This window comes from Phyllobates terribilis, unplaced genomic scaffold (assembly GCF_046119375.1).
Source record: "Phyllobates terribilis strain yellow unplaced genomic scaffold, ASM4611937v1 Scaffold_11__3_contigs__length_659146591, whole genome shotgun sequence".
NCBI lineage: Eukaryota > Metazoa > Chordata > Amphibia > Anura > Dendrobatidae > Phyllobates > Phyllobates terribilis.
In genome coordinates, this window is record NW_027362771.1 from 495162223 (window position 1) to 495174827 (window position 12605).

A 12605-nucleotide genomic window follows, 5' to 3' on the forward strand; every position below is an offset into this window, starting at 1 on the left:
GAAAAAAATTATTTTGAATTTGCAACCTGATGGAGGTCAGTATAGATGGATTAATTGAACAAGACCCACACACAGCTAGAAGCCCAATATTTTTTCAGAGGTAGATGCAGGAAAAAAATATATTCAGTTTGCAACCTGATGGAGGTCAGTATAGATGGACTAATACAACAAGTCCCACACACAGCTAGAAGCCCAAATATTTTTTCAGAGGTACTGTAGATGCAGATAAAAATTAGTTTTAATTTGCAACCTGATGGAGGTCAGTATAGATGGACTAATAGAGAAAGTCCGACACACTACTAGAAGGCCAAATATTTTTTCAGAGGTAGATGCAGAAAAAAATATATTCAGTTTGCAACCTGATGGAGGTCAGTATAGATGGACTAATAGAGAAAGTCCGACATACTACTAGAAGGCCAAATATTTTTTCAGAGCTAGATGCAGAAAAAAATTATATTCAGTTTGCAACCTGATGGAGGTCAGTATAGATGGATTAATAGAACAAGACCCACACACAGCTAGAAGCCCAATATTTTTTCAGAGGTAGATGCAGAAAAAAATATATTCAGTTTGCAACCTGATGGAGGTCAGTATAGATGGACTAATACAACAAGTCCCACACACAGCTAGAAGCCCAATATTTTTTCAGAGGTAGATGCAGAAAAAAATATATTCAGTTTGCAACCTGATGGAGGTCAGTATAGATGGACTAATACAACAAGTCCCACACACAGCTAGAAGCCCAATATTTTTTCAGAGGTAGATGCAGAAAAAAATATATTCAGTTTGCAACCTGATGGAGGTCAGTATAGATGGACTAATACAACAAGTGACAAATGTATGCTGTCTTCTAATGCTCTGCTGACCCGTCTCTCTGGTACATGCTCTGCATAATTCCCCTGCTCCTATGTATGCTGTCTTCTAATGCTCTGCTGACCCGTCTCTCTGGTACATGCTCTGCATAATTCCCCTGCTCCTATGTATGCTGTCTTCTAATGCTCTGCTGACCCGTCTCTCTGGTACATGCTCTGCATAATTCCCCTGCTCCTATGTATGCTGTCTTCTAATGCTCTGCTGACCCGTCTCTCTGGTACATGCTCTGCATAATTCCCCTGCTCCTATGTATGCTGTCTTCTAATGCTCTGCTGACCCGTCTCTCTGGTACATGCTCTGCATAATTCCCCTGCTTCATCTGTCCCACTCCAATCAATATTCACATATGTTTGTTCTTTACCCACTATATACCTTATCTGATTTTTAGAGGTGCTAAACTGCAGAGACTTGCGTCCTGGCTCTGTCTTTGATCACCCAGCCATCTCCTGCTGAAATGACCAGCTGTTAATTTATCCACAAGCCGTTCCCACAATGCCCTACACCTGATATAGTTTAATGTGGCCTATATATTTAGACTCTCTGTAAGGGGTGCACGCGTGCTGGGGTGTGCACGCGTCTTCTTGTGCATAGTGGCTTCGGAGAGAAGTGGCAGTTATTTCAGAGGCAGTTAGTCAGGGCTGGAGTCAGGTAACAAACACTTTGACCACTTACTCTCCTTAAACTATGTTTCTGTTAGCTCTCACTTTTTCCTCTATAGTCCTCCACTTTGTAATAACCCCTCAAATCCCTACACCAAGTAAGAAACTCATCATCTCTCCCTCTATCCTCCCCATTCATCTCACCTCCTCCTCCAAATTATTCCTCAACATTCAATCCTGGATCTCCAAACACAGACAGCCACCTCATGCTCTCTCTTGCTCCCACCTGCTAACACTTTCTCTGCTCCTCCTCACTGCTGGAGATATCTCTCCAAATCCTGGTCCTCCTCGCCATATCCCCACAGTTACTTCTACCTCCTATCCACGACCTTCCTCAAACTGTCGCAACCCTTCTAACCTCATACCCATCCAACTAATACCCACCTCCTCAGCTATACTAACAGGAGCTCTATGGAACACTCGCTCTGTCTGCAACAAACTTTCCTTCATCCACGATCTTTTCATTACAAACAAACTCTCCTTCCTCGCCATCACCGAAACCTGGCTCACCCCCTCTGACACAGCCTCCCCAGCTGCCCTTTCATATGGCGGATTCCACCTTTCCGACACCCCCCGCCCCAATGGCAAACATGGTGGAGGCGTAGGTTTCCTCCTATCAGAACTCTGCACTTTCACCAAAATCCCACTGCCACCCTCTGTTACACTCCCCTCTTTTGAGGTGCACTGTGTGCGCATCTATTCCCCCTCCAACCTCCAACTGGCCGTCGTTTACCGACCCCCAGGGCAAGCCACCACCTTCTTAGACCATTTCACTACCTGGCTGCTTCACTTCCTTTCCACTGACATCCCCACTATCATAATGGGTGACTTCAACATAATAATAATAATAATAATCTTTATTTATATAGCGCCAACATATTCCGCAGCGCTTAACAATTCACAGGTTCATGTACAACAGTCATAAGTAACATAGCTAAAGATAATACAATAATTACAGCAAAAATAATGACGTCCCTGCTCCTAAGAGCTTACAATCTACAATGAGGTGGGGGTGACACAAAGTACAATGGCTTATTTACAAGGATGGTCCAGCCATCTTGAGGGGATGAGGGATAGATAGAGGCTGCATGAGCTTATCACCAGCCAGTATCTAGTGCTTTTTGGTTGGGTGGAGACTTATGTTTGGAGAAATAAGGAATGGGCTACTCCCCATTGACACTCCCCACTCGTCTGTCTCTAAGCTCCTATCCCTCACTTCCTCCTTTGGACTCACTCAATGGTCTTCCACACCCACCCACAAAGATGGCCACACACTGGACCTCATCTTCACCCGCCTCTGTTCCCTATCTAACCTCTCTAACTCACCACTCCCTCTCTCTGACCATAACCTCCTCACATTCTCTACCCTCTCCTCTCCGGGTGCACAATCCCCACTCCACAAACTCACACACCCTCGCAGAAATCTCAAACACCTTGACCTACACTCTCTCTCTGAATCCCTCCTTCCTCTCACAGACATAAATTCCTTACACGATGCAGACGTTGCTGCTGCTTCATATAACACCACAATAGCTGCAGCTCTAGACTCGATCGCCCCTCTCACACACACCACACCTCGCACATTCAACAGGCAACCCTGGCACACTAAACTTACCAAAGAACTGCGCCGGGCCTCCAGGGTTGCGGAGCGGAGATGGAAAATGTCTCACTCCATCGAGCACTTCCTCGTATTCAAGCAATCCCTCACTAATTTCAAGTCCGCACTCACTACAGCAAAACAAACCTACTTCTCATCTCTCATATCCTCCCTATCTCACAACCCTAAACAGCTATTTAACACTTTCAACTCTCTCCTTCGTCCCCCAGCACCTCCTCCCTCTTCTCTCATCTCAGCCGACGACTTTGCCTCATTATTCAAACAGAAGATTGACACCATCAGACAAAACTTTGGCCTAAAGTCCACACAACCCCTCCTCATATCTACTCAACCCTCCTCCTCCAAACCCCACTTCTCCACCATTACAGAAGGTCAAGTCTCCTCTTTACTCTCCAAATCACACCTCACCACCTGCGAACTTGACCCAATCCCATCCCACCTCATCACTAACCTCACCTCAGTCTTCATCCCAACCCTAACCCACCTCTTCAATCTATCACTAACAACCGGAGTCTTCCCCTCATGTTTCAAACATGCCGTAATCACACCCATCCTCAAAAAGCCCTCCCTTTACCCTTCCTCTCTGACCAGCTACCGCCCCATATCACTCCTCCCCTTTGCCTCAAAACTTCTAGAACAACATGTCCACCTTGAACTCTCCTCCCACCTCTCCTCCTCCTCCCTCTTCGACCGCCTACAATCTGGCTTCCGACCGCATCACTCGACTGAAACTGCCCTGACCAAAGTCACCAACGACCTACTAAATGCCAAATCCAAGTGACACTACTCCATCCTCCTCCTTCTGGACCTGTCATCTGCCTTTGACACAGTGGACCATTCCCTCTTACTCCAGATTCTCTCATCTCTTGGCATCACGGACTTGGCTCTATCTTGGATTTCCTCATACTTAACAGACAGGACATTCAGCATCTCCCACTCACGCACCACCTCCTCATCTCGCCCCCTATCTGTCGGTGTCCCCCAAGGTTCGGTTCTAGGACCTCTGCTCTTCTCCATCTACACCTTCGGCCTGGGACAGCTCATAGAGTCTCACGGCTTTCAGTATCACCTCTATGCTGACGACACACAGATCTACCTCTCTGGACCCGATATCTCCTCCCTACTAACCAGAATCCCACAATGTCTGTCCGCCATCTCATCCTTCTTCTCCAACAGGTTTCTAAAACTCAACATGGATAAAACAGAGTTCATCATCTTTCCACCCTCTCATTCACATCCCCCATCCGACCTATCCATCAACGTCAATGGCTGTTCACTCTCCCCAGTCCCACAAGCTCGCTGCCTTGGGGTAACCCTGGACTCTGATCTCTCCTTCAAGCCACATATTCAAGCCCTTTCCACCTCCTGCCGACTCCAACTCAAAAACATCTCCCGGATCCGTGCATTCCTCAGCAAAGATTCTGCAAAAACAATAGTGCATGCCCTCATCATATCCCGCCTCGACTACTGCAACCTCCTGCTCCGTGGCCTCCCTTCCAACACTCTTGCACCTCTCCAATCTATCCTAAACTCTGCTGCTCGACTAATCCACCTGTCCCCCCGCTATTCCCCGGCCTCTCCTCTCTGTCAATCCCTTCACTGGCTCCCTATTACACAGAGAATTCAGTTCAAAACTCTAACCATGGCATACAAAGCCATCCACAACCTGTCTCCCCCATACATCTGTGACCTAGTCTCCCGGTACTTACCTGCACGCAACCTCCGATCCTCACAAGATCTCCTGCTCTACTCCCCTCTTATCTCCTCCTCCCACAATCGTATACAAGATTTCTCCCGTGCTTCCCCCCTACTCTGGAACTCTCTACCCCAACATATCAGACTCTCGCCGACCGTGGAAACCTTCAAAAGGAACCTGAAGACCCACCTCTTCCGACAAGCCTACAACCTGCAGTAAACACCACTGCACGACCAGCTCTACCCTCACCTACTGTATCCTCACCCATCCCTTGTAGACTGTGAGCCCTCGCGGGCAGGGTCCTCGCTCCTCCTGTACCAGTCGCTGACTCATTTTGTTAAGATTATGTAAATGCTTTTGTTATGTATATCCCTATCACATGTAAAGCGCCATGGAATAAATGGCGCTATAATAATAAATAATAATAATAATAATAATAACAAGTCCCACACACAGCTAGAAGCCCAAATATTTTTTCAGAGGTACTGTAGATGCAGATAAAAATTAGTTTTAATTTGCAACCTGATGGAGGTCAGTATAGATGGACTAATAGAGAAAGTCCGACACACTACTAGAAGGCCAAATATTTTTTCAGAGCTAGATGCAGAAAAAAATTATATTCAGTTTGCAACCTGATGGAGGTCAGTATAGATGGATTAATAGAACAAGACCCACACACAGCTAGAAGCCCAATATTTTTTCAGAGGTAGATGCAGAAAAAAATATATTCAGTTTGCAACCTGATGGAGGTCAGTATAGATGGACTAATACAACAAGTCCCACACACAGCTAGAAGCCCAATATTTTTTCAGAGGTAGATGCAGAAAAAAATATATTCAGTTTGCAACCTGATGGAGGTCTGTATAGATGGACTAATACAACAAGTCCCACACACAGCTAGAAGCCCAAATATTTTTTCAGAGGTACTGTAGATGCAGATAAAAATTAGTTTTAATTTGCAACCTGATGGAGGTCAGTATAGATGGACTAATAGAGAAAGTCCGACACACTACTAGAAGGCCAAATATTTTTTCAGAGCTAGATGCAGAAAAAAATTATATTCAGTTTGCAACCTGATGGAGGTCAGTATAGATGGACTAATAGAGAAAGTCCGACACACTACTAGAAGGCCAAATATTTTTTCAGAGCTAGATGCAGAAAAAAAATTATATTCAGTTTGCAACCTGATGGAGGTCAGTATAGATGGATTAATAGAACAAGACCCACACACAGCTAGAAGCCCAATATTTTTTCAGAGGTAGATGCAGGAAAAAAATATATTCAGTTTGCAACCTGATGGAGGTCAGTATAGATGGACTAATACAACAAGTCCCACACACAGGTAGAAGCCCAAATATTTTTTCAGAGGTACTGTAGATGCAGATAAAAATTAGTTTTAATTTGCAACCTGATGGAGGTCAGTATAGATGGACTAATAGAATGATGCTATGCCCAAAAGATTTTACTTCACTAGGTGCAGTAAAAAAATTGGTATTCTATACACAGGTGGTATATCTTGCAACACAGATAGGCTACTCCACTGACTAACACACTCTGCAATAGGCCAAAAAGGATTTGCTTTGCTAGATTCAGCCAAATGCTGTGAAAAAAACTTGCACAGCACTGGCACAGACCTGCCTGGCAAAAACTGATAGGAACTGATGTAACCTAGTCCTGAAAAGGACTCCAATTACAATTAGTCTTTACTCCCACAACCTATCTATTTAAGAGCACAGACCTCCCTGATAAAAGTCGTAGGAAATGCTGTAACCTAGTCCTTAAAAGGACTGCAATCACAACTATTCCCTACTCCCAAGCTATCTGTATATTTGTGCGAAAATTGGCTTGAAATTAACAAGGTATAGCGCACACAGCAACAGCGGTGCCGTCTAACACGCAGCTGCAGCAGTGAGAAAATGGTGGCGACGGGGAAAATGGCTTGGTCTTATAGGGCAAGGACATGTGACATACACTGCCAATGACACATGCCCTTGCTTGTGTGAAAAAAAGCACTTCGCTCCGTGTGTGCGCTGCTGATAGGCTGACAGATTGCACCTCCCCACTGCAAATGCGGGAAAGAGAAAAAAAAATGGAGATCTTCATTGTTCCTGCAGAGATCCATCCCCTGCCCCTCCCCCAACCCCGCTGTACACTCAAACTGCGTATTAACATTAATTTTCATCATTACTGAGAAAAAATCCAGTTATGATTTTGGTGCACGAACAGTTATCGAACATAACCTCGAACAGCCGAATTTTTCTCAAATTGTTCGTGTTCGCCGAACGGCTCGAACACCGCCCAAAACAGCTTGAATTTGAGATTGGCGAACAGTTCGAGTAGAACAACGCTCATCTCTAGTGATAAGGCTTACAGCCGCTAACAATGGCCAACTGATGGTGAAGGGGATCGTGTGGATGCAACTGAAAATGTTTGGTCAAGAGCTGGGTCAGTAAGGGATAGTGCTGGTGGACCACCCTCCTAGAAGAGGGATGGAGGTGACGCTCGGAATGAACGTTCTGCGAGATTTAAATCATCAGATGTATGCCAGTGAGGGACACCGATACTGGGCGCATGCTACCCACCATCGATCCACCCAGAGAATGTTACACCGTCTAGTGCTGAGTTGCGATCTCCTGAAGAGTGCGGTCCCTGGGCGTCGGGTGAGCCTGGTCCGAGTGCCATCGCGGACCACGATCTCGCTAGCGCCCCGGCATGAAGAACTCTTCATGCTACTGGTGGGTGCTGTGCAGAGGCTGAATGGGCTTGAAGTACTCATCGAGCCAGCCCCAGAGAAGTCCTCGTTCGCCAAGGCGCATGTGGCCCGGTCTCTGGCGATCGTGAAGAATGCACGGGTGCCAGGCAGATGTATCAACGTTTTAGATGAGGCTGTTACAATTCCTGCTGGGACCATTCTGGCTGAACTGTTCGTGCCAGCAGGGAAGGTGCCTGACAAGACAGTATTCAAACTTCGCCCAGATGAACAGTCTTCCTGGACATTCGCGGTCGAAGTAGGCCGGACCGAATCTCCTACCGAAGAATGGAATGGTCGTGTGATCATGGACCAGATGGGATTGGATCAGGAGGAACTGACCCCTGTGCAATTGGAGCAGCTGCATAAGGTCTTGTGGGAACATCAAGAGACCTTTTTGCGACATGCGGAGGATTTCGGTTGTTCCCGGACGATTGAGCATGAGATTCCCACGGGAGATACTCCTCCTATTAGGGAACGTTATCGTCAAATTCCCCCAACGCTCTATCAAGAGGTGAAGCACATGGTGGCCAGTATGCTTGACAACCAAGTGATCCGAGAAAGCCAGAGCCCCTGGATGGCCCCTGTGGTCTTGGTGCGGAAGAAGGATGGGACCCTTCGGTTTTGTGTGGACTATCGCAAATTGAATGCTCACACGGTGAGGGACGCATATCCATTACCTCGCATAGAAGAGTCTCTGTCGGCATTGGATCGGGCCAAATATTTCTCGACGTTGGATTTAGCAAGTGGCTATTGGCAGGTACCAATGGCCGAAAAAGATCGGGCCAAGACACCGTTTGTCCTACCAATGGGGCTCTATGAATTCAACTGGATGCCCTTCGGGCTCACTAAAGCCCCGGGAACTTTTCAACGCCTGATGGAACATTGCTTAGGCGATCTGAATTTTTGAATCAGTCCTGATTTACCTAGATGACATTGTGGTGTTCGGTACCTCATTTGAAAACCATCTTGAGAAGTTACGTCAAGTTCTCCGGCTGCTCAGTTGTTATGGCCTAAAAATAAAACCAAAGAAGTGCCAACTATTACAGAGTCAGATTGAGTATTTAGGTCACGTGGTGACTCCAGATGGGGTTCTGCCCGTGACCAGTAAGGTCATGGTTGTGCAGGAGTGGCCACCCCCCCGTAACCTGCGAGAGGTTTGGGCCTTCTTAGGTTTATTTGGGTACTATCGGCGATTTGTACCTAAGTTTTCACAAGTAGTGAGTCCCCTGAATGAGCTCTTAAGAGGGACGGCACAAGGCCCCCAAAATCGCCCCATCCCATGGGGACCCCAGCAGCAAAAGGCATTTGAGGAGGTGAAGGCCGCCCTAACGAGTGCTCCGTTGTTAGCGTATGCCCGGTTTGATTCCCCTTTCCCTTTATACAACGATGGCAGTCTGCATGGGCTGGGGGCAATACTAGCACAAGTGCAGGATGGTCAGAAGTGAGTAATCACCTATGGCAGCTGGTCTTTAAGAGACACTGAACGCAACCCAGCTAACTACAGTTCGTTTCGCCTAGAGCTACTGGCCCTGGTGTGGACGATGACGGAACGCTTTGCCGAGTATTTAACGGGAGCTGAGGTGCTAGTCATGACTGATAATAACTCTCTGGCTTACCTACAAAACGCAAAACTTGGAGCGTTGGAACAGCGGTGGGTCGCTCGCCTAGCTAAGTTTAACTATGGAATTAAGTTTCGCTCTGGGTGGGAAAACGGAAATGCGGATGCACTCTCAAGGGTGCCCCTTGGGTCCTCAGGTGAAAATGTTGATGACCAGCTTGAGGACACTGAAACCCCTGACTTGGGGAAGGTACCTATCTTCCGAAGTGTGGTACATTCAAGTGGGGTGGCGTCAGGGATGCCGTGTGTTCTGGGAAAAACACCCTCGGATTGGGTGAAGGACCAGAACGATTGTCCTGACTTTGCACTAGTGCGCAATTGGGTACAAAAAAGGGTCTGGCCACGTGCAGAGGAAAAGGCCCAGCTGTCCGTGGAAGGAATGAAACTACTGCGACAGTGGGATAAGTTGTGTGTGGAACAGGGCCTCTTGTACCGTAAGGTGTACTTGCCATCTGAGCTGCAGCACCGGTACCATCTAGTAACCCTATGGGGATGGGTCCGGTGGTCGCTCGCGAGGCGTATGAGAAGGGGGCCCACTTTGGGAGTGAAAAGACACTCCAGTGGCTACAGCGAGTCCTCTATTGTCCTGAATTGGGGGGGATGGTGACAGAGGCGTGTCTGCAGTGTCGGGTCTGTGGGCTCAGTAAGAGCCCTGAGCAGCAGGCGCCCACGCAATCTATTAAGACTTCCGCTCCTTTAGAGCTGCTCATGATTGACTATGTCTTGATAGGATACTCAACGTCTGGTATTCCTATTGCTTGGTAATGACAGACCACTTCACCAAGTATGCTCTAGCAGTGCCGACAAGAGATCAGACGGCGGAGTCGGCGGCTGAAGCCGTGTATCGACATTTCATCCTGGTGTTTGGGTGTCCGCAAAGAATACACTCGGATCAGGGGGCATGTTTTCAGGGGGCATTGATGAAGGAGCAGTACCAGCGGTATGGTGTCGCACAGTCGAGAATCACACCTTACCATCCCCAAGGTAACGGAGCTTGTGAGAGCTTTAATCGGGCTCTGTTGGAGATGTTGAGGACGTTAGAGGGTAAGCAACAGGTACGCTTGCCTGAGTATCTCCCCGAATTGATGTGGGCCTACAATAATAGAGTGCACAGCACTGCTGGCTGCTCACCACATATGTTGATGTTCGGGAGGCAAAGGCAGGACATTGAGGATTTGAGTATGCCAGATCCCTCCTCCAATCCCCCTCGGACCGCATCAGTACGGGTTCGGGAACACCGGCGGCGATTGAGGGTGGTGCATCAGGTGGTGGGTCATCGACTCAGTCAGGTGACCCATAGGGACACGCGTCCCATTCAAACCGAGCCTTTCTCCCCGGGGGAAAGAGTGTTGGTGAGAATCAAACAACGGTTCGGAAAGCTGAGTGAACGGTGGGAGGCAACTCCGTACCTGGTAAAAAAATGGGTGAGCCCTGAGATTCCAGTCTACGAGGTCGAGTCGGTGGGGACAGGGGGACCATCCCGTAATCTTCATCGTAACATGCTACAACGTTGCTGGTTTGAAGATGCCGTCCCCGTTTCCACAGAACCACAGGCCGTGTCCCGAGTGGTGGGCATCCCTAATGCTCTTGAATTTGATGGTGGGTCTACCTCCACGCCTGCTTACTTGCCCCCTGCGATCAATCTGTCCCCGTGTGGAGAGAGAATTGAGAATGTGGTATGTCCTTCAGAGAACGGGGAATCAGGTCAGTTACCTGATCCGTATGATGTGGCACAGGGTGCCACACCTCAGGAGGGAGAAGCCTCATTGGCTCCCGTTGAAGAGATTTCTGCCCCCTCGGGGGCAGGTCCCAGGAGAACTACTCGAGCTATGGCGGGTATACCTCCACAGTACTATGCACAAGACGACTTTGAGTGGGGAGGTGTGTCGAGGACGCCAACCTCTAGTGGGGTGGCATGTGAGAGTGTGAACTGTGATAGCAGCAGGAGAGCATTAGGACCCTGTGACTTTTGCCTGGCTGAGCTCAGAGCAGGGGCAGAGCAGGAAACCCTGTGAGTTCTGATGGCGTCTGCTGTGTGAGAGGCTAGACAGGAAGTCTATGAGAACAGAGCTGCAACAAGATACTGTCTCTACAAGCTTCCCTGTGGAGATTGTTAACCCCTGTCCCTGGTGAAGCTGTGTCCCTGCTTAAGAACAAGTGCTGAGCTGGGGAAAGCTGTGTGGCTCTTTGGAGTTTTGCTGAAGTCCATGCTGAGTGGACTAGAGACTTTGTCCTGAAGGAGCCAAGTGTTGACTGAGAAGGGAAAGAGACTGAGGAATCCATCTCTGTGACGGAGCACATGGTCGGTGGTCTGGAAAAGAGTGAGTGACTGCGAGAGGAGAGAAGGGGTCCGGTGCCATTCACATTGAGAGGATACTGACAAGCCTTGTGAAGAGATCTTCCCAGACCTTAACCTTAGGCTACAGGACTAAAGTCCCCGGCGTGTGGGCTCGGCATCGGCCGACAAGGCAAGCAACCTTTGCTGTTTTTGTGAACGTTGCTTTTGTTTTGGCGCCAAATTTTTCCGGGACTAGCTGCAGCCACCGCGATTCACAGGCCTGTGATAGACTACATCTGAGGTTAACGGTACCGTAACTTTAAGATACCTGGGTATCCTTATAATAGGGGTATAAGAGCAATTGGTATAGTTTCATGCATTGTTAATAGTGGTAGGATTGTACTCAGTGTGCCATCTCAGGGGGTCCCTATTGACCGCCCTCACTAGACTGACACTGTGTTTAGGTAAAATTGTTCCAGATCTTTAGAATAATTCACATAAGCTGGAAACCTTGAGATTAGCACATTGATTTCAGCTTTTGCTGATTGTGTGTATTTAGTAGGGACAGTGTCCCAGGTAGAACCTGAGACTGACTCATGCAATACTGAATTTTAGTCTAATCCCTGTTTTAGTAAAGAAAGTGTTGTTTATTTCTTTCTGTCTCAGTTTGTGACTCACTGGATCTCTCTCGGACCTCCGGTCATTACAGGTGCACAGGGTCGAGAGTGCCCTTTTGAGACAGGTTGTACACTATGACCCAAGACCAGTGCAGAAGGACATGTTTGCCCCTGGTGAATAAGTACTGGTTATGGTGAAGAGACTGTCCGGGAAATTAAATGACCAGTGGGAGGCAGTACCTTATATTTAAAACTGAGAGTAGGACCTGATATCCCCGTGTATGAGGTTGAACCGGTAGGGACTGGGGAACGAACCAGAAATCTCCATCGTAACATGCTTCGACAGTGTCGATCCAAAGAACCAGGGGCCACAGGGGTGGCGCATAACCCTGGGTCGAGGAGAGCGAACCTTCATGGACTGAAGGCCTGACCATCATGATATTTCCCCCCAGAGAGAGTGTTGCACAACCCGTAGCTCCCTTCATAGATAATGC